The following is a 20,988-nucleotide window of genomic DNA, read 5'->3' on the forward strand; positions in this document are numbered from 1 at the left end:
GGATCCGTTATTCCCTACCATGCATTTGTGTTTGCTTCTTCATTTTGTGTTCGCAGGAACTGTCTTGCATGCTTTGCATATGTTTCAGTATCCACGGACACTGACAGATGTGATCACTATTGCTTGCAAATTGTTATATGCAAGTATTTTAGTTTGCATGTCGACAGCTGACATTTCCATGCCTCCGTGCGGCACTTCGACATGCCCTATGCACTCGCACTCCTTTCCTATGCACTTGGCTGTGGCGGCAGCGCACCTTCATTAATATGCATTTGGCACTACTGCGCCATCTTCACGCCACATGGTCGGCGCAAGCCTAATGCCGGCCTTGCGCCGAGCTTCATGAATCCCGGGGATTGACACAATACAGCATGTGCTCAAAGGCTAATCCTCAGAACATACATTTATTTATTTATTTATTTCCAGTTTGATAACCGGGGAGGTCCACTGGGCTCAAAGGGCCCATTTTCAGTGGAGGCCCGGGGAGAAAAGCTCCACATTAAAAACAATTTCACAGATAAAACAATTAAAAACAGGCAAGCAATGAAAATTATACATAACAATTAAACAGGTAAAAAGCTCCACATTAAAAACAATTACACAGATAAACAATTAAACAAGCAAGCAATGAATTTATACAACAACAAATAAACAGGCAAGCAAAGAATAACACATTGGTACAAATTGCTTAGAAAAGACAGGTATAGGAAAGAAGAAGAGCTAGAGGAGGATTCCCTTTCAATTCAAGGTCAAAGGGTTGAATAGTAGGAAGAGTTATTTGCAGAGAGAGGAGAGGGAACAAATCATCAAAACATCAAAAACTAAAGTGCTTCTCTCATACTCCTGGTAATTTTATATATATATATATATATATACACTAATGCTGAGATCATACAACTTCCAGGGAAAGGGCATGTCGATCTTGCACAGCTGTGACCAAAGAGGGTCAACAATGTATAAGTTGACCACAGTGAAATTCAGTTTTATGCTGGTATACCATATATCTTTTTTTTCCAGCTACATGGTATTTTACATAATTAAATATGTATGTATGTATTTATTTCTCTATTTAATCATTTGTTGACTGAGTATTGGACTCATTTTGGACCTATTTCAGTCAGAATATGGTCAAAGGACAAATACAGATATAATGGAAAAGGGGTTTACATAAGACAAGTATGTATGTAGGACTAGGAATCACAAAAATGATAAGAACATAATAACTAGCTGATGAACTAAACAATCAGTAGCACGTAATTACAACTGATCATTATTTACAATTACACTTGACAGCATATAAAAGGACATCAACAAATCCTGAGTAAAGGCCTAAATATTAGGTATTATGTGCAAGTGTGGAGTCCTGAGTAGCAGTAGTCTGCGGTAATTCTGTGCATGAATAAGTAGGGCTGTTGCGGTGCAAACAGTGACAAACACAGCAATAATAGTTCATGTTAGGATCCATGTTATCCTATTATCTTCTATCCCTAAAGCAATTACATTTCAGCTCTTCACTCAAATGATGTCTAATTTTTCTCTTTAATGACTTTAGTAGAAAACTTAACATAAGCCTATCCCTTCTGGGTTCTGGAAGTGCTTCTGTGATGTGGAGCAGATAATGCTTTCAAAGCTGAGATGCAGTCCTAAAAATCCTGGCTATGATGATGAATGCAAGCTGCTAGCAGCCTAGGTGGGAAAGCTAAGGTGCATCTGGTCATTTCTTTATCTTACTCATGAAAAGCAAAAATTGATATTTAATATGCAAAAGATGACAAGCCAAAACAATTGTATATAGGTGAGCTTTTACTAGTGTGTGTGTGTGTGTGTGTGTGTGTGTGTGTGTGTGTGTGTGTGTGTGTGTGTGTGTGTGTGTGTGTGTGTGTGTGTGTGTGTGTGCGTGTTTCAGGAAGGAAGGAAGTTGGAGGGCTTATATGTACAACTAATGCAGAAGAATTATTTGGCACTGCTACCTGACACAACTCATTAGGGAACCATCCTTCTTTAGTACAAAGTCATTTGCTCTCTTATTTTATTGGCAAACACCATAAATGATTTTTGCCCAGTCATAGTATATTTGGTTCCTATAATACGGCAAATACCCAAATGTAAAGAACAACTCAAAAAGGATTTTCATCAGGTAATTTCTGCATTTATATGATAGAATTGGCTCAGACTAACTAAGAACCTAATGCTAATTGCTCAGGTCAAATATCTATGCTTTTGTTCCCATTATCTGGCCAACATTCAAAAAAATAATTTACTGCACTTAACAAAGATTTGGAAGAGAATAAAGTAAACAGTTGACTGTGCACTATAAATTTAAATTAAGATATTGTCATTCAAAATAAAGTAATTGTAGCATCCATGTATTCCTTGTTATTGAGAGAAGACTTCTTTGTAGAAGATGCTATCACCTTCAAAGTTAAAATGGATCAAATCTAGTTACTTTTGGTAGTGGCAGACATACCTTCTTATCCATCCTAGATGATTCTGAAGTGACAGTAACACCTGTTTATTCATCACCTAAAGCATTACGATCGAATGGCGATCTCCTAAAACTTATTCCAGTGTCTAATAGTACACTCTTTCTGCAGGCACCCCTTAACTCCCCTTCCATTTAGAGCTAGCTGGGGGTGATTAATAGGGCAGCAAACCCTCCTTACAATCTGAATGAATGGAAACTGTATGTAAATATAGTTGTTCTGTCAAGTCATGCAAACCTAAGTTAGGTCATCTCATTCAGGGGTTATGTGTAGTAATGTGATGCTGTTTACTTTCTTTTGTATTGACGTTTGTGCTGTTGTATTCCATGAATATCTTAAGCTACATATATTGTTCCAGGTTGTAGGCGTACTAAAACATTTAGTAGTATTGTGTCGATTTGTGCAATTCAACTAGGGCAAGCACAATATTACTATAATGACAGCAAGGTTTATTATCTCACCTCCTTTAAAACGCCCAGATTTCATTGGACCATATATAGATGGTAAGGTTTTAGTACTCACAATGTTTTAAGTGATGCTTTCCTCAGCAGGTGTGTTGTCCTGTCCATCATGGAGAAAGGTGGAAATGGAAGAGTCTCAGCTTGTTTTCCTGAAAGCCATGTCTCTGGAGACTGGTGTCATTATGTACCATGCTAGCAGTCTTGAATATGAATTCATATGCCAAAATTCTCTGACTGATGTATAGTTTGACAATGGAAAAATGTGAGGTAATCCATTATGCCATGGAGCAAAAAAGTAAATATTTAAGAAAATATAAGAGTATGTTACCTCATACTGAGTTCTGAGCAGCCTGGGTATAATTAGTAATTAAAAGTGTACGTGGAGTTGCTTGCTTCAATATTGTGCACTCATTTGGTGTGGGCCATCCATTTTGTTACAACTGTGAGAAGAGTTTTGAAGCAAAGACTGGGCCAGGCAAGGACTGCCAACTTTTGAATACTAAAGAAAGGCTTAAGGAAAGCAGGTGAGTTCCACTGGTTAGGAGGCCCTGACCATTGTAAGGGCTGGTCATACCAGAGTTGCTGGTGAGCCTGATATAACAAATAGTGAAAGTGTTTGATAAAAAAGGTAAAAAGAGGAGGGTAGAAAGCACATCATTTTGAAATTGTACATTTCTTTGATATGATGAGTTAAATGTGAACAGAAAAAAAGGTGTTGCACATCCTCGGCCCTTTCCCAAATAATGCACTCATAAACCAAATGTGTACTGAAATGGTTTATTTATTTCTTGACATTTGATTGCCGGAAAAGTCCAACTGGGTAGAAGCACATTTTCAGCAGAGGCCTGGGGAGAAAAGCTCCAAATTATTACAAAACATTTTAAGAACAATCATTTTACAATCTTTAAAATAAAATAAAACATCTTCAGTTTAAATAATTATAACAAATTAGACATAATATAAAAGCATTGGTTCAAAAGTGATATAAGATATATGAAAATCATTTAATATTTAAAGAAATTTTAGATAGTTTGTAGAGGAATTAAAGGTAAATTAGTATAATACAAATAGGAATTGCAATAGAGAAAAACAGGCTTATGGTATATTTACAGAGAAAATCAGAGAAGAGAAATTGATAAAAGTAATAAAGTAAGTGATGAAGGGAGAATAAGGAGGTATAAGGAAAGTAAAGGTACATTTTCTCATTTAGGGATATGGTTTATCTTGGTTTTGAGAAAAAACAGAGCCAAATTATAGCTAGTAAGCCTTTCAGAGTTGTTTTGAAAGATGGGAGTGAGGTATAGACCTGATGGATACATATAAGGAGTTCCAGGCCATAGCAGCCTTGTATGAGTATAGACAATACCAAGCAGATTTGCTAGGTTTGTAGACAGATAGGAGTTTTTGATTACTGGATCACAATGATCAACTGAGAACATAGTTGTGTAGAATGTTTTTTAGTGCTGGACAGGCAGATGAATGCTGGATAATTTTATAGGTGGCAAGAAGTTGTTAGCTGATGTGGCAGTTCTAAACAATTTAGGTTGTTCACTGTTATACAGTGGTGGGTTCTGAAAGGGGTATGTGCTGCAAATTTAACTTTGTTATTGCATTGTTCAAGTTTTAATTTTTGTGAAGCCTGGAGGTTAGTAAGGACTGGAGTGCCCTAAAGAAGAGTGGGGAGGAGTGTAGTTTTAGTTGTGTCAGTGAGAAAGTTATTGTCTCTGTAAATCATCTCTAGTTTTTGATGTGTTTTACTTATACAATTTTGTATATGCATGTCGAATGTAAGATTAACATCTGCTATCACTCCTAATAGTTTCCTATGAGAAGTGACTTAAATGTCTGTATTATCAAGAGAGAGGACTTTACATTTTGTTTATTCATGAGAGAAGAATTTGGGGGAAAAAGTAGTAGTCTGATCTTTTTTGGTTTGACCATAAGTTGTGAGTAATGAAGCCATGTTTCAGTGGCTGTTAAATATTCCTGAGTAATTTTTTGGAGTTGCACCATATTATCAGATGTGTAAATGAGAGTTAAATCATCTGTGTATTGTATTAGGGTGGCCTGTAGTGTGGAAGTATAGAGGGTGTTGTTGAAAATGTTGAACAGTAGGGGACCAAGCGTAGAACCTTGTGGTACACCGGTGGTGACTGGGAGGTAAGAAGAAGGCATGGAGTGCTGTTTTACTGACTGATATCTATTGTTTAGGTAGCTTTCGAACCAGAGAAGGTTGGGATGAGAGAGACCTAGTAAGGACATTTGAAGTAGAAGTTTACTGTGACAGATTGTGTTGGAGGCTTTAGACAAGTCTAGAAATAAGAAACTAGTTTGCCATTATCTCTAGTTTTATTGACACTATCTATATAGGTTAGAAGGGCAGTGCTAGTACTACAGGAAGGGTGGAAGCCATATTATGTGAGGACAGGGGTTTTTCCTGCAGGAAATAGTCTAGCAATTGTTTTTGAATACATTGTTCAAGTGTTTTGGTGAAGGGAGATAGGATTGCTATAGGTCAAAACTTATTAATGTCTGTTGAATTTCTTCCTTTGTGCAGAGGGATAATGTGTGACTTTTTCCAGAAAGAGGGAATGTGGAGTCCCTGGACTGACCTATTTATATGGATTGAGACAGGATAGGCAATGCTACTGACTACTAGTTTTATGTACTCTCTTAGAACGTCATCAGTTGAAGAAGAGCACAGCTTAAGTTTGTTAAAGTGTAGTTTTATATAGCATGTGGGCACAGGTTTGAAGGTGAAAGTGGATGTGGTGATATGTGGCTATTGTGCAGGGTTGGGATTAGATGTTGAGGAATCCCTTATTAGAGATGCTATACTATCTGTAAAAAAGAGTTGACATATATTGCAGTTTTGAGTGGTGAATTTTTGTCCAGGATGTAAGATTTCTTTAATGGATATCCACATTTTTTAGGGTTGTGTTTAGTATTATTCTGAAAATTATTATAGTATAGTTTTTTTTGTCTTCAATTACTTTCCTTTTTGGATGATTGTGAAGCATTATCAAGTTTTCAAGATACTGAGGTGTTTTATATTTTTGACATTCTTTCAATGCTTTTTCTCCTTCTTGCATTAGCATTCTACTATTTTTTGGATAGTCAAATAGCTTTATTTGTTTTCAGTCTCTTCCTTCTAGGAGGTGCAAGGCTATTTAGGATATTTAGAAAAGTTGTACTGAATTGAGTTACAGCATCATCTAAGGGGAGGATTTTTGGGAAATTCCAGTTATTAAATGACAGTTACTAATGGATATTTCTAGGTTAAACTTGGGAAGATTGCGTGTTGTTTTTTAAATATGCTGTTTGAATGTGTGAGGTGTCAGGTTGTATAGAATGGTAGATGATCACTGTGAGGGTCTGACATTGTACCTTTGGTGGTGTATTTGCTACGGACAGATACTAGGATCCAGTTAGATGTCTTGCTATAATGTGTGGCGCTATTAATTACTTGTGTGAAACCATATAAGTTCATGCTAGATGTAGGGGAGTTAAAGTCCAACCAATTGACATTGACATCACCTGGTAATATTTTATCTTGTGGAAAAGCTATGGATCTCCAATGTAGGATATCTTCCAGTATAGCTGTATTGTCACCAGGAGGGATGTAAAGGACAGTAATACATATTTTTTTATAATTGTTTATTCTGAGGAAAGCAATACGAAGCTCTGCTGTACTGAATTCTAGTGCTGGTTTGCTGTAATGAGAAATGTGGTAGGTATTAGGAAATATTAAAGCAATACCACCACCTTTCCCCTTTATACAGTCATTATTGTTGATATTTTGCTTTTAATAATCTTTTGTTTAACTGTGGGAGGGGGGTAAGTGATGATAAAACACAACCCTTTAGAACTGCTTTAGAGCATTTTCAGAAGAATAAAGCATGTTATGGAACACTTGACTATTAATATTCAGATTCAAGAAAAATAAAGACATAGTTATTGCCAGTCATTTAAAAATACAATATGTGCAATGTCATACTAACAGAACAAGTTTGAACTTTAGATCCTGTAAGTGGATGTTTGCTACTTTATGTGAGCATGCCGGAATAGGCAAGCTAATGAATACCAGTGCAGTAGGATATAGGTTTGTAGTAATGCAACCACAGTTTTCAGCACTTATGCACCCATGAAACAAATGGGTTTTGCAAGTTGTCACTTTATATTTGCCTTAGGAGCTCTTCTGTACCCACCAAAATGAGAATGTCCTCTTTCAAAGTAGTATGCAAGTTTTATTGGGTTTGGGTAGTGTCTTAATCTGCAAACCAATCAGTAAAAACTAAATGAAAACTCCAGTCAAGCTAGAACTTCCACTGAGTGAGCCCTCAAACCTCTTATATCAGAGCACACATGTCAACCGTCCCTGCTTTTCTCATGGATGTCCCTGATTTAGACTCAAATTTTAGGTGTGCCCCTCTTTATCCCTCTTAAAACTGGTGACTGCTGAAGAAAAGATGGTAAATTGCACTTAATAAATAATGATAATAATTTTGAGTTATAGACTTCTTTTGCTTCAGATAATCTATATTATTTCACATACTCTTATTCTGAAAATGTTTCAAGTAAATCTTGAAAATATTTTAAAAATGTCCCTGATTGTCCTGGATTGTTTGAGGATTTGTCCCCAGTTCTGTTGAGATCTGTCCCTGATTGGTTGAGAGCTATGTATCAGAGGCACATGGGATATGTGAAAATGACCCTTATGAACATCAGGTGTTTCAGCTATATGGCAATTCTGAAAGCCCATGACTTATTCTGACACAAGGGATTTGAGAGGTCACTCAGTGGAAGTTCTAGCTTGGCTGGAGTTTTCATTTATGTTTTACTGATTGTTTTTTCTGTGTGACCTTCTCACTCTTTGTTTTAATCTACAAACCAGACAAAGCCATTTAATTTCCAGTTTCCTCTTTTTTAGAGGGGATATGGATCTTTGGCATCTGCATATGATACATGCTGACTCAGAGTGCTAGACTATTAGTTTCTATTAAAAACAAGATCTAGGAGAATGTTGATAGATGTCCAGATTATTCTCATTTCAGAATAGTAGACAGCATTCTGTTTCCTGCTGGTGCGTTTAGTTTGTGTTTAAACCTATACATTGTCATATATTGGAATACTTTCTTGATCTGATTCTGTACAAATTTCACTTGGTGGGATTTATTTAATTGACAAGTAGTGCATCTGCACAGCACCCTCTGCCACTGCCCCTAATTCATATATCTGGCGTACAAGTTACCTATGGCACTTCAATTATACAACTTACAACATATGCAGCATATACATATAACGGGTTTATATTAGTTTGCCAAAATCACATTGCAGAAAACACCTAATCATTGACCCTCATACAGCGAAATTCATTTCAGCGATTTGCTGAATTTACTGAGGGCAAGGAAATACTTGCCCTACAGCACAACTTTACCATTTTCTCCACTATAGTGCAATCTTGGAGTTGGTATATATAGTTGGGGGTGGGATCATGGTTGTGTGTGTGTGTGTGTGTGTGTGTGTGTGTGTGTGTGTGTGTGTGTGTGTGGGGGGGCAAAGCCCCCCACTTGGGTTGGTTCGATTTGTTTTGTTGTCGGTCCGTTGTGCTATAGGGCAAGTATTTCTTTGCCATTGGTAAATTCAGTGAATCGTTGAAATGATTTTCGCTGAATTATAGTCAATGATTAGATGTTCACTACAATGCAATTTTGGTGAACTAATATAGACCCCATATAATATATACAACATAAAAGTTATCTATGGCACTACAGTTATACAACATATAACATATACAACATATACATATAACATATACAACATACAAGTTATCTATGGCACTGCAATTATACAACATATAACGTATACAACATATGCATATAACATATACAACATACAGGTTATCTGTGGCACTGCAGTTATGCAACATATAAAATATAACATATATAACATATACCATATACAACATACAAGTTATCTATGCCATGGCAATTATGCAACATATAACATATATAACATATACATATAATATATACAACATACAAGTTATCTATGGAATTGCAATTATGCAACATATTACATATACTATTTTGTAATGTTTCTACTGAATAATTATATTTTGAGTGTGTTCCTTAGGAATTTTGTTTTTTGTGTTACTAAACGTATATTCTTTTTATACTGAATTTATTTTATAATTTGTCTCCTTGTAATTTTGTAGCTGTGGAGCTTTTCTCCCCGGGCCTCTACTGAAAATGGACATATATCCAGCTAGACTAGCCCGGTTAACAAATGTAAAATAAAAAATAAATAAAATATACCATTTAATAATATATACATGTACTATCTGGCTTGTTAACTATCATGTATACTTTATTGTATGTAACTGGAGCTTTTCTCCTCGGGTCTCCACTGAAAATGAGCTCCTGGCCCAGATGGACCAACCCGATTAACAAATGTCAATAAATAAATAAATAAATATATAACCTATACATATAATATATACAACATACAAGTTATCAATGGCACTGCAGTTATACAACATATAACATATACAACATATACACATACAAGTTATCTAAAGCACATTGAAATCTAACACAGCCTCCATGTTAGTAAGTGAAGACACTCAGGTAAATCAAATAATAGTATACAGCCAAACACAGTGTGCCCATGTCTCACCTAATCCATATGCTCCTATTGTGCTTCAGGTGATGGAGGATACCTACTGGAGCTTGTTGATGATACCTTTAAGAAACCCACACAGCATTGCCAAAATGCAGTATAACTAACACCGCATGTACTATGTACATCATGTGTGATATTGTGCTGTTACTGTGTGCACATCACGTAGTCTGATGTAATACGCATCACAAGGGATCGCACACACCCAGCGTGAGTGACAAATGTAAGCAGAAATGTTGGTGAGCGAGCGGCTGTAAGCGTGTTTGTCTACCAGTCATACACAACCACAGAGCATCACAGAGTAAGTGTTTCACCTGCTGAAAAAATGTGTAGATGTATCTACAGGCCACTGCAGTATGCACCTGTCACTGAACATAAATTGTTGGTAGCAGGCTGCATGCTATATACTATGATTATAAGGAAGAAGGCAGGCAATCTTTCTGACTGTGGAACTCCTGGGCCTGCTACAGCAACACCTGTAAGAGACACCTCACTGACATCATCCAGTGATGATACTGAGTCTGAGGGAAAGGGAGTAGCAGCCTTTTTTTTCACAGTCCCTCCTCAGATAAGGACCAGTAATACATTACAGAACAAGTGAAGCAGCAACATCTTGTGCAGCTCTATAAGCCCTGATGTGCACACAGTAACAGCACAATATCACACATGATGTACATAGTACATGCGGTGTTAGTTAATAGCTATGATAAGGAGTGTAGGCCAGATCACACTGTGCATTAGACATCTTCAGATATACCATACAGGAGGGACAGAGGGTGTAGTGGGGTGCAGTCATTATTTGCACAGGTACCAAGTGACACAATGACATATGGCGAACATCAAAGCCAGGGTGGGTAAGTGGACATGTCTGCAGAGGTAGAGGTGGTGGTCTTGAGGGCAGGGGGGTTATCTGTGCTATAGATAATGTCCTCCAAAGACAGGGAGGAGATGACGCTATGGGATTATGACTGGGAAGGGGTCCCCCCACATAGCTGTGTTTTGGAGACTTTGCACTTGTTGAACTTGCAGGATTAGAGGACTCCCATGACATGGATGTTGGGCTACTGTGAAAATGTGACTTGTATGAGGACTATTGGCAAAGTGTCCTGTCCTTTAAGGCTGATGCATTATGATAGCTTTAGACTCACAGTTGCAGATTGTAACCAGTAGTGGCATCCCAAGCTGATCACTTCATGTGGAAACTCACTTCCACTGTAGACAGTTTCACTTGAGAGGGTGGTAATGGTAGTAAGTTGCTATCCTCTGCATGGAGATGGAGATTTACATGACAGAAATGTATGGCACCACATTCCTCATGTCTTTAGGGGCATGTCCACCCACCATAGCTGAGATGCCATTATGTCTGGACTTCTTGGCCTCATCAAGGCATAGGCTTTGCTGGCTGACATCTGACTCACTATTAAGCTCCATGCCAGCTTGGATAGATGCAGAGTGTGTATGGTTGATGACCCTGTACCTTTGCTTATTGAACTGTAGCATCACACACTCACATATCATGGGCTGGTAATGACATGTAATTGCATTGGGAATCCCTGGTAGGCTGTCAATTGTAGGTCTACCCACACCAGATGTAGAGCACTACTCTAATATTACAGCCATGGGGTGGTGATGGTGGTTGTGTTCACAGTGATGGAGGCTCTTCACCAACAGGGCTGTTGAACACTTGGGTGCAATTGAGGCCACACTGTTATCATATACAATGGCTGGAGGATTGCCAAGGAGGGAGACACACACAGGCACACACATGCACACACACATACACGCACAAGACATACACACATACACACACACACACACACACACACACACACACACACACACACACACACACACACACACGGATCCCCTTCAGAAACACAAAATCCAAAAGAATGACCCCCTGGAACACTGACAAAACACTAACAGTAAGTAACCGATCAACCAACCTGCAATCACACTAAAACCAAAGCAGAGAAAACCCACCCATGTGGTGGCTGTGTCCCCCACACCCCCTAACTAAATATATCATCTCCAAGATCACACTACCATGGAGGTAAGGGGCAAAGGTCAGCATGCTGGCCAAGTGGTTACTTACCATTAGTGATTTGCCAGTGTTCCGGACGGTCAGTCATCTGGGATGTTGGGATTTTTGTCTTGGTCTTTTGGGTTTCGGGTAAGTGGGATTTCGGGTTTCTGAAGGAAACCCCCCTCCACACACACACGCACTCACACACTCACACGTTCACACATACACGCATACACACACAGTGCCAGAATATCTGTGATTGTGATTTGATCTGTGTCTCACTGTCATCATTATAATCATTAGAAACTGCAGACACAGGGCAGACACATATGTCTTCCACCATTCATCTGTGCCTGAGCATTTGACGTATCTTTGAGAAACAAATACATTGGAATCAGTGGCCTGCCTACACTCTCCATATGCACATTTACTACACACAAATTCTGTATGATAACTAACTTGGTGCATCCCCCTCTGTGATATATGAGGGTTGAGAAATTCCAACAACTGAGTCACCTCCTCCAGGTATGATACCTGTTCATTTGTCTCCTTGCCGAGACACTAGGAAGCTGTCCATACCTATTGAGACTGCAGTGCTAGATGACCATATTCCAGTAGCTGACCTCTCTGCTGCTATGCTTTGTGTCTTCTTGACAGTCTGCCTTATCATGTCAGTGACATGCTTCTAACAACATTGTATTGTGTTGTACAGTTCTGGTCACCCACAGTATTGTGGTCATTAAGCAGAGTGTCCTACAGATGGTCCCGTATAGGATGATGTGTGCGACTTCTTCCCTACAGGTGTTGCCAATGGGTCCTGAGTGGCTGTAGCAGGATGTCATTCTTATCTTGGCTGAAGCGATCATACCTCTGCTGTCCACACTCTTTGATGATAACAACTATGGAACAAGAGGACTAGCCATAGTGTGATGAATGCTGGAGACTGTAGACTAACATATGAAGTGGATTGACATAGGTATACAGACAAATACATGCTGGATAATGGATAAGAACACAGGATGTGCCATACATATGGTATGGACAGAGGGATACTCTGCTAAAATACTTGAGACATACACAGCTAGGGTAGCTGCCATTATATCTACAAGTACATACAGGTGAAAACCAGCAATCACAGACAGCACAGGTTGGGGCCACCTTCATCATCACAGATGACAGTAAGCTACTTGGCTGCATTCTGAGAGATACACTTGTGGAGGTCTGCTTTAGTTGTCCTCACCTCAGTATTGTGTAGGATTATAAAAATAAAATAGGGATAGTCATTGGGATTTGTGGGCTGCCTTCCCACACATACATTATAGATATATAGCTACATATCTTAGGTACAAAGGATATATACAAGGACAAGTTGCAGTTAAGCACAGTGCACACCAGTAGCGTTACTTATAATCTATTCCAGGGCAAGGCTTGGAACAAACTAGATAAATACATCTTACCACAGTGCTGCAGAGTTTTGTGTACATCTTTGGTCTCCTGTTTAAAACATGCTTGTCTGCTGCCAAACAGGTATTCCTTACTACTTGCTTGCTTCCCCTACTGTTGTATTTTGGAGCATAGTTCACCATGGGTATTAAATCCACAAATACAAATCAGTTTGTGCAGCATGGATGCATATGGGCCCAGGTTTCAGAAAAGCCTATGATTCAATATATTTCAGTGAACTGTAAGGGTGATATAAAATGCATCAAGATTCCTCCACATGTAAAGAATGTACCATGCCTATTTGTTCATGTTGCATTTTAGAGTGGTGTTAAACTGTGTTTCTGTGTTTCAGAAATTATATTTCTAGCACAAATAAAAGGCTGACTTTTAATATGTCATGGAAGTGCCACCATTTTATGAAGAAATTTATGGTGCTGACTGCCTGTGATAGTCATTTGTGCAGAACACCTGCCTGGTGTGAAAAGGAGAATAAAATATTATTCTTTCCTGCACATTCAGTTCAGGATATAGTTTTTTGGTATCCTGTGTGGAGTCCATTTAGAAAGCTAGATGCCTGCGATGACCTGACTGGTGTGCTTACTAATGTGAATAGCAACACCCATACCACCAACCGATGCCTTGTTAAATTCAAAAGTTTTGGAAGTTCTTGCTGAGAATGGTGAATTGATATTTAATTACATATATGTTTCTCCTGCTTTTCTTCATTAGATGGAATATGTACACTGCCTGTTATGCCTTTTGATAATACTTTCTGATTTGGTTTTATTTACTGATCAAACAGACTGCATTCAGTATTACTGATCCACTTAATTCTGTGGTGTCAGCCTGTCAGTTTGTTAAAAATAGAAATAGCATGAAGTGGAATACCAATGTTAGGAATATTAGCTTGCCATACGCTCATTGCAAAATACTGTGTTGCTACCTGATTTGCTATCTATAGGCTTGGGGTGTGAAGTTCACCCTCCTTTCTGCTACAATGATATGCAAAGCAGAAGCTGACTTTGGCTTCAGTACCACCCATATATATGCTAATAACTCTTTCTTTCATTTCTTTAATACCCACCAATCTCCTCACTTCACCACAAACCCTATTCCCATCTCTACTATAAAAAACTTCTTCAAAAACTAAAACCATGTTCTAATGCTCCCAATGAAATACCCTCCTTCTTCCTAAAAACCACAGCAGAAGCCATAGCCTACCCTATCAGCATCCTAATATATCGATCTATTTCTGAATGCCATGTTCCCCAGATTTGGAAAAAGGCCTATATTATTCCACTCCACAAAGGTGGCAATAATAATGACATCTCCAACGTCTTTCCCATCGCTATCCTATCCCCCATCTCTAAAGTTCTCGAAAAATGCTTCCACCAACAACTCCTACCCTATCTCATCAATAATAACCTACTAACTTCCACTCAGCATGGATTCCATCCTGGCCATAGTACTACCACAGCTCTCCTCTCCTTCCTTGAAACTGTAAACAAGGCCTGTGACTCTGGTCTCATCATTTCCACCATCCTCTTAGACCTCTCTAAAGCATTCGACACCATCTCTCATAACCTTCTTCTTACTAAGCTCTCTAAACTGCACTTATCCCACTCCTCTATTAACTGGTTCACCAGCTACTTATCAGTTAGTCAACAAGCAGTCAAGTGGAAAAAAGCAATTTCCCCTTTCCAATTCACAGCCACTGATGTACCCCAAGGCTCAATTCTAGGACCCCTTCTACTTAACATCTTCATCAATGTCTTCCACCAGGCCATCCAGGCCATCCCTCACTCTAAACTTGTTCAATATGCAGATGATTCAACAATAACCTGCTCTTCCTCCTGCTCATCTACACTAATGAAACTTACCTAAGAATCATTCTCTGCTACAGAGCTATGGATGCTTCAGAACCATTTAGCACTAAATGCTAATAAGACTAAACTGATGTTATTTCCCCCTCCAGAAGCATTACCCTAGATAAACACTCTTTCCTTATTACCAGAAAAGATAACACTTCTCTTGAAAATGTCTCCACTGCCAAACTCTTAGGTATCCTAACTGATGACCAACTAAAGTTTGACAACCATTTGCAAGCAAATATCAAAAAAACTCACAAAAATTAGGCATGCTTTACCGCCATTACCAATTTATCTCTCCCCCCACCAGGCTCACTCTTGCTAACACTTCTCTAACCCCATCCCTACTATATGGAGCCTCTATCCTTACCAACCTGCACTCCTCCCTCAAATCTAAACTATCCTCCTGTTACTATAAGATCGCAAAATTCGCAACTGGCCACATATCCAACAACCATCACTGTACTGCCCTACACCAACTGAAATGGCTTGAACTCCCCAATTATCTCATCTATACACAACTCATCCAAGCACATAAACTTATATTTAACCATTCTCTCTGCCCCTCCCTCATCTCAACCTTTAAAATGCATCTTCCTAACAGATGCCTATGATCCAACCAACTAAATCTAATTAAACTGCATAAACCCTCCCGCCCACCTGGCAAACATCTTCTTTCCTTCTGCCTCGCACGCCACTGGAACTCCCTCCCACCTCTCATCCGTACCACCAGTAGCCTCTCTCCCTGGGATTCATGAAGCTTGCGAACTGAACACGTAGATAGAACAAAATCTCAGCAGAAACACAATAGTTACAGAAACACTAGGCTTTAATGAAGCTTTCCGGCTCTCAACCCTTCATCAGCATATAACATTATACATTTCAAACCATTTAAATAGAGGAAACAGTTAAAATCACATGATCAAACCAGCCAATAAAACATACTAAAAGAGAAAAAGGAACATAAAAAATAAAAAATCAAATGCATCAAATTTCTGTGAAGAAATGTGTGTGGGGGTCCCTTTTAAAACCATCATGATAATATACTTGAGGCTATTTGTTATGCCACAAAATTAGTTATTATGTTATAAATTACTCATTTGGCGCTTCACTAATACTGGTTTAATAGTAGAAGTACTATTTAAACCAGGTGGAGTGTCAGCTTGTAGTCTTATTATCCATTCTAACTCTCTCATATCTAGAAGGTTGTTAATATCACCCCCCCTCACACCCACTTGCACTACATCTATACATCTAAACTTAAAAATGTGGTTGCTGAATTCATATATATGCTTATATAAAGCATTTGTCTGTATTTGTCTATTTATCTCTGATCTATGTTCGATTATACGGTCTTTAAGCCTACGTATAGTCTTTCCTACATAAAAAGCCTGGCATTGCATACATGTGGCGAGATAGACTAGTTTCATAGTATTACAATTAGCACTACAGTAAAATTGAAATTTTTTATGTGTGACAGGATGTTTAAAGGTACTATCTGTATCTAAAATGTCAGCGCAACAGCTACAGTTGTAACATTTATAGGTCCCTATCTTACTATGTATGGTATTATGTTGTTCCACAAAATCTTTATAGCACAACATATTCTTTAAGCATTGACTATTCCTATAAGAAAAGCTGGGTTTAGAGCCCACTATTGAACTAAATTCAGGCATTGCCATCAAAATTGGCCAATTTTTCTTAATTATTTTACATATTTGGTTAGAGTAGCCAGAGTATGTGGTAATGTATCTCAAAATATTTTCTTTCTTTTTATTAACTATCGGTAAACTATAACTAACATCTGTCTCATGATCTGTGAAAATGGGTTTATAGTCAGTTTTTCTGCCCTCCATTGTTATTTTAATAGTTTTATCAATAACATTTTCTGCATATCCACTTCTCAAAAACTCTGTTTTCATATTTGTTATTTCATTAATGTATGTTTGTTCATCTGTTGTTAATCTACTTATTCTTATAAACTGTGATTTCATTATACTTTTAAATACATGTGGTTATTCCCATAGATTATGGTATAGAGGCAATTAGAAGGTTCTTACTGTTCAACACGACCAAGCAATCTCGTGAAGTGGAGAATATATGCTTTCTTCTTCATTTGGTACTAACTAATAATATTTTTATTTTTGATGGTACTCCATATAAACAATTAACAGGAGTAGCCATGGGCACTTCCGTGGCAAATACTTTTGCGAACTTAGTACTTTTCCAGTGGGAGAAGGAATTTATTTTAAGTAATAAAAATGCACTGAATGTACATGTAAAAAGTTATGCTAGATTTGTAGATGATTGTTTCTTTATATGGGATGGCACGATAGAAGAACTTTATTCTTTTATAACATACATCAATAACACTACAAATTTCTTTAAATTTAAAATGTGCTTCTCATCAGATGAAATGATATTTTTGGATGTAAAGTTATATAAAAAGAACAACATGATACAAACTATGGTACATAAGAAAGATGTGCATACAATAAGATACTTGGATAGTACTAGTATGCATCCTTCACATGTATTTAAAAGTATAATGAAATCACAGTTTATAAGAATAAGTAGATTAACAACAGTTGAACAAACATACATTAATGAAATAACAAATATGAAAACAGAGTTTTTGAGAAGTGGATATGCAGAAAATGTTATTGATAAAACTATTAAAATAACAATTGAGGGCAGAAAAACTGACTATAAATCCATTTTCACAGATCATGAGACAGATGTTAGTTATAGTTTACCGATAGTTAATAAAAAGAAAGAAAATATTTTGAGATACATTACCACATACTCTGGCTACTCTAACCAAATATGTAAAATAATTAAGAAAAATTGGCCAATTTTGATGGCAATGCCTGAATTTAGTTCAATAGTGGGCTCTAAACCCAGCTTTTCTTATAGAAATAGTCAATGCTTAAAGAATATGTTGTGCTATAAAGATTTTGTGGAACAACATAATACCATACATAGTAAGATAGGGACCTATAAATGTTACAACTGTAGCTGTTGCGCTGACATTTTAGATACAGATAGTACCTTTAAACATCCTGTCACACATAAAAAATTTCAATTTTACTGTAGTGCTAATTGTAATACTATGAAACTAGTCTATCTCGCCACATGTATGCAATGCCAGGCTTTTTATGTAGGAAAGACTATACGTAGGCTTAAAGACCGTATAATCGAACATAGATCAGAGATAAATAGACAAATACAGACAAATGCTTTATATAAGCATATATATGAATTCAGCAACCACATTTTTAAGTTTAGATGTATAGATGTAGTGCAAGTGGGTATGAGGGGGGGTGATATTAACAACCTTCTAGATATGAGAGAGTTAGAATGGATAATAAGACTACAAGCTGACACTCCACCTGGTTTAAATAGTACTTCTACTATTAAACCAGTATTAGTGAAGCGCCAAATGAGTAATTTATAACATAATAACTAATTTTGTGGCATAACAAATAGCCTCAAGTATATTATCATGATGGTTTTAAAAGGGACCCCCACACACATTTCTTCACAGAAATTTGATGCATTTTTTTTATGTTTTTATTTTTTATGTTCCTTTTTCTCTTTTTCTCTTTTAGTATGTTTTATTGGCTGGTTTGATCATGTGATTTTAACTGTTTCCTCTATTTAAATGGTTTGAAATGTATAATGTTATATGCTGATGAAGGGTTGAGAGCCCGAAAGCTTCATTAAAGCCTAGTGTTTCTGTAACTATTGTGTTTCTGCTGAGATTCATGAAGCTTGCACCAGGCGCAGGTGTAGCGTAGGTGGTATAATGCCAAATATGGCCGCCGACCGATTCAGGTACGATCCAATTCCACGTGCACTACCGGTGTATGCCAGATCTGCGCAGCCCTCAGCTTAGGTATGTTAATTACCCCATGTGTAGTGCCACACCATGCAAATGAAGGTACATAGTGATTCATGAAGTGGTGCAGGTGTATCGTAAGCCCACAGAAATGTAAACCAAAAAGCACGGTTTACATTTTTCCAAACAGAACATCGGAGCTATGAAAGTGGACCAGACTCATGTATTACAAAGTTAACATATGCCAATGGCTAAATATAGAGCCAATGGCATAAGAAAAGATGCACAACACCTAAAAACAACATTTAATGTCATGTCCACAGTAATGCAAAGTACAACCACAGGGCATGTGTGTGCATACGGGAACACAAAGAAAATATATACAAATGCCATAAAATCGCAATGTAATACAAAGCACGATTTCTCCATAATACTCAATGGTATGCATGGTACACCACAATCAAGCTGCAAGGGTTGCTAAGGGTTTGTGACAGTGTTCGGGGCACGGTAAGTAGGAATTAGTAGTCAATGCCATGCAAATGAGGCAGGTAATAGTGAATCGCAAACATCCTGCCGGACTAATGATGTACCATACGACGCAGCGCTACAACACCAAGGAGTGGTTTAGAGGTATATATGACATCAGCAGTGGGGTGTGCCACAGTAGCTGTAAGCACATTGGAGCAATGCAAATTCAGCCTGGCCGTTGCTAAGCAAAGCCGCAGGACAGGGGTGGGGAGGTAGGTATAGCATAGTTTAGCTGAGAGCACATATGGTGGCCAAAAGCGCATGTGTACGGGGATGAAAACGTGCCCGAAACCCGGCAAGCAGACACACACGCTGTGTACCATAGCTCAAACATGAAGGTCAGGGGAAGAAAATAAGGAAATGCCACAGTAGGGTAATTGGAGTACAACTGAGCAATTAACACCTATTAACTCACAGCGGGCAATAGATGACAGCTGACAAATCTACTCGCAGAAACCTGCAAAACAGGATAGGGGAGGTGTCGGATTGCAAGGATAAGAGAACTGTCATAGCAGAGCAAAGCAAACCTGCAGTAGACTGGCCATAGAACACATTACACAAGATAAGCCAGGTTTAGGAAAGTACAAATGAAAGCAGGCTGCTGGATGCATGCCAGAAAATGGGAGGCAAAACGTGAAGAAATGTAAAGGGAAGGGCAAGAGGTAATCCATGGCAGCCAAATGTAATTCAACACCAAAGGCACCACAATAGTAGTTCCTGTCGTAAAACACATAAGATTCCCTGTAGCTACGATCGTACATACACACCCTATGACATCATCAGTGTTCAGAGCACAATAATATAAAGCGTGAAAGCACCTCACACACACCTGTGTATTCCCAAACACTGCACCATAGGTGTAAACATACGGGGAACATTTACAATGCACATGTTGGGAGCTGCCATAGCTGTGATTCATCACCATGTGTTAGTGACTGAAGGTGTTGTGGAGGATGATGCTGACAACCACCTCAGGTCCCGGAGGAGGAGAAGAGTGTTCAGGCCAAGGGTAACCTACCAGGGGCTACATGATCTGGAGATAGTAGAGCATTACAGGGTGGACAGGGACATCTTACAACAAATAGTTGAGCTGTGCTGGCCACGCCTGAGATCTAGAAACAACAGAGGGGGGAACCCATCCCAGTGGACATGAAGGTATGTGTAAGCTTGCGAATACTAGCCACAGGTACCTTTCAAAGGCCAATTGGAGATATAATGGGGATCTCACAGGCATCAGCATCCAGGGTACTACACCAGTTCCTGGATGCCATGTTACCACATGCCAATGAGCATATATACTTCCCCCAAACTCAGGAGGAGTTGGCCAGCAATATGCGTCTCTTCCACCATGTTGCACACTACCCGGAGGTACTGGGTGTGATAGACTGCACACACATACATATCAAGTCACCACCCGGTGAGCAAGGTAGGTGCTACATAAACTGCAAGGGATACCACTCCATCAACTACTAGGTCATGTGCAATGCCCGGGGCATTATCATGGATGTGTGTGCTGGAAGCCCTGGAAGCTACCATGACTCCCACATCTGGCATGCCTCACAGCTGTATCAGGTATTTGTCAGGAGGGACATCTCACATGGCCACCTTGTGGGGGATGCTGGCTATGCACTGGAGCCGTTGATGATGACTCCCATCA

The sequence above is a fragment of the Protopterus annectens genome, chromosome 2.part0 (genome assembly GCF_019279795.1).
Source record: "Protopterus annectens isolate FY-2018-M chromosome 2.part0, PAN1.0, whole genome shotgun sequence".
NCBI lineage: Eukaryota > Metazoa > Chordata > Ceratodontiformes > Protopteridae > Protopterus > Protopterus annectens.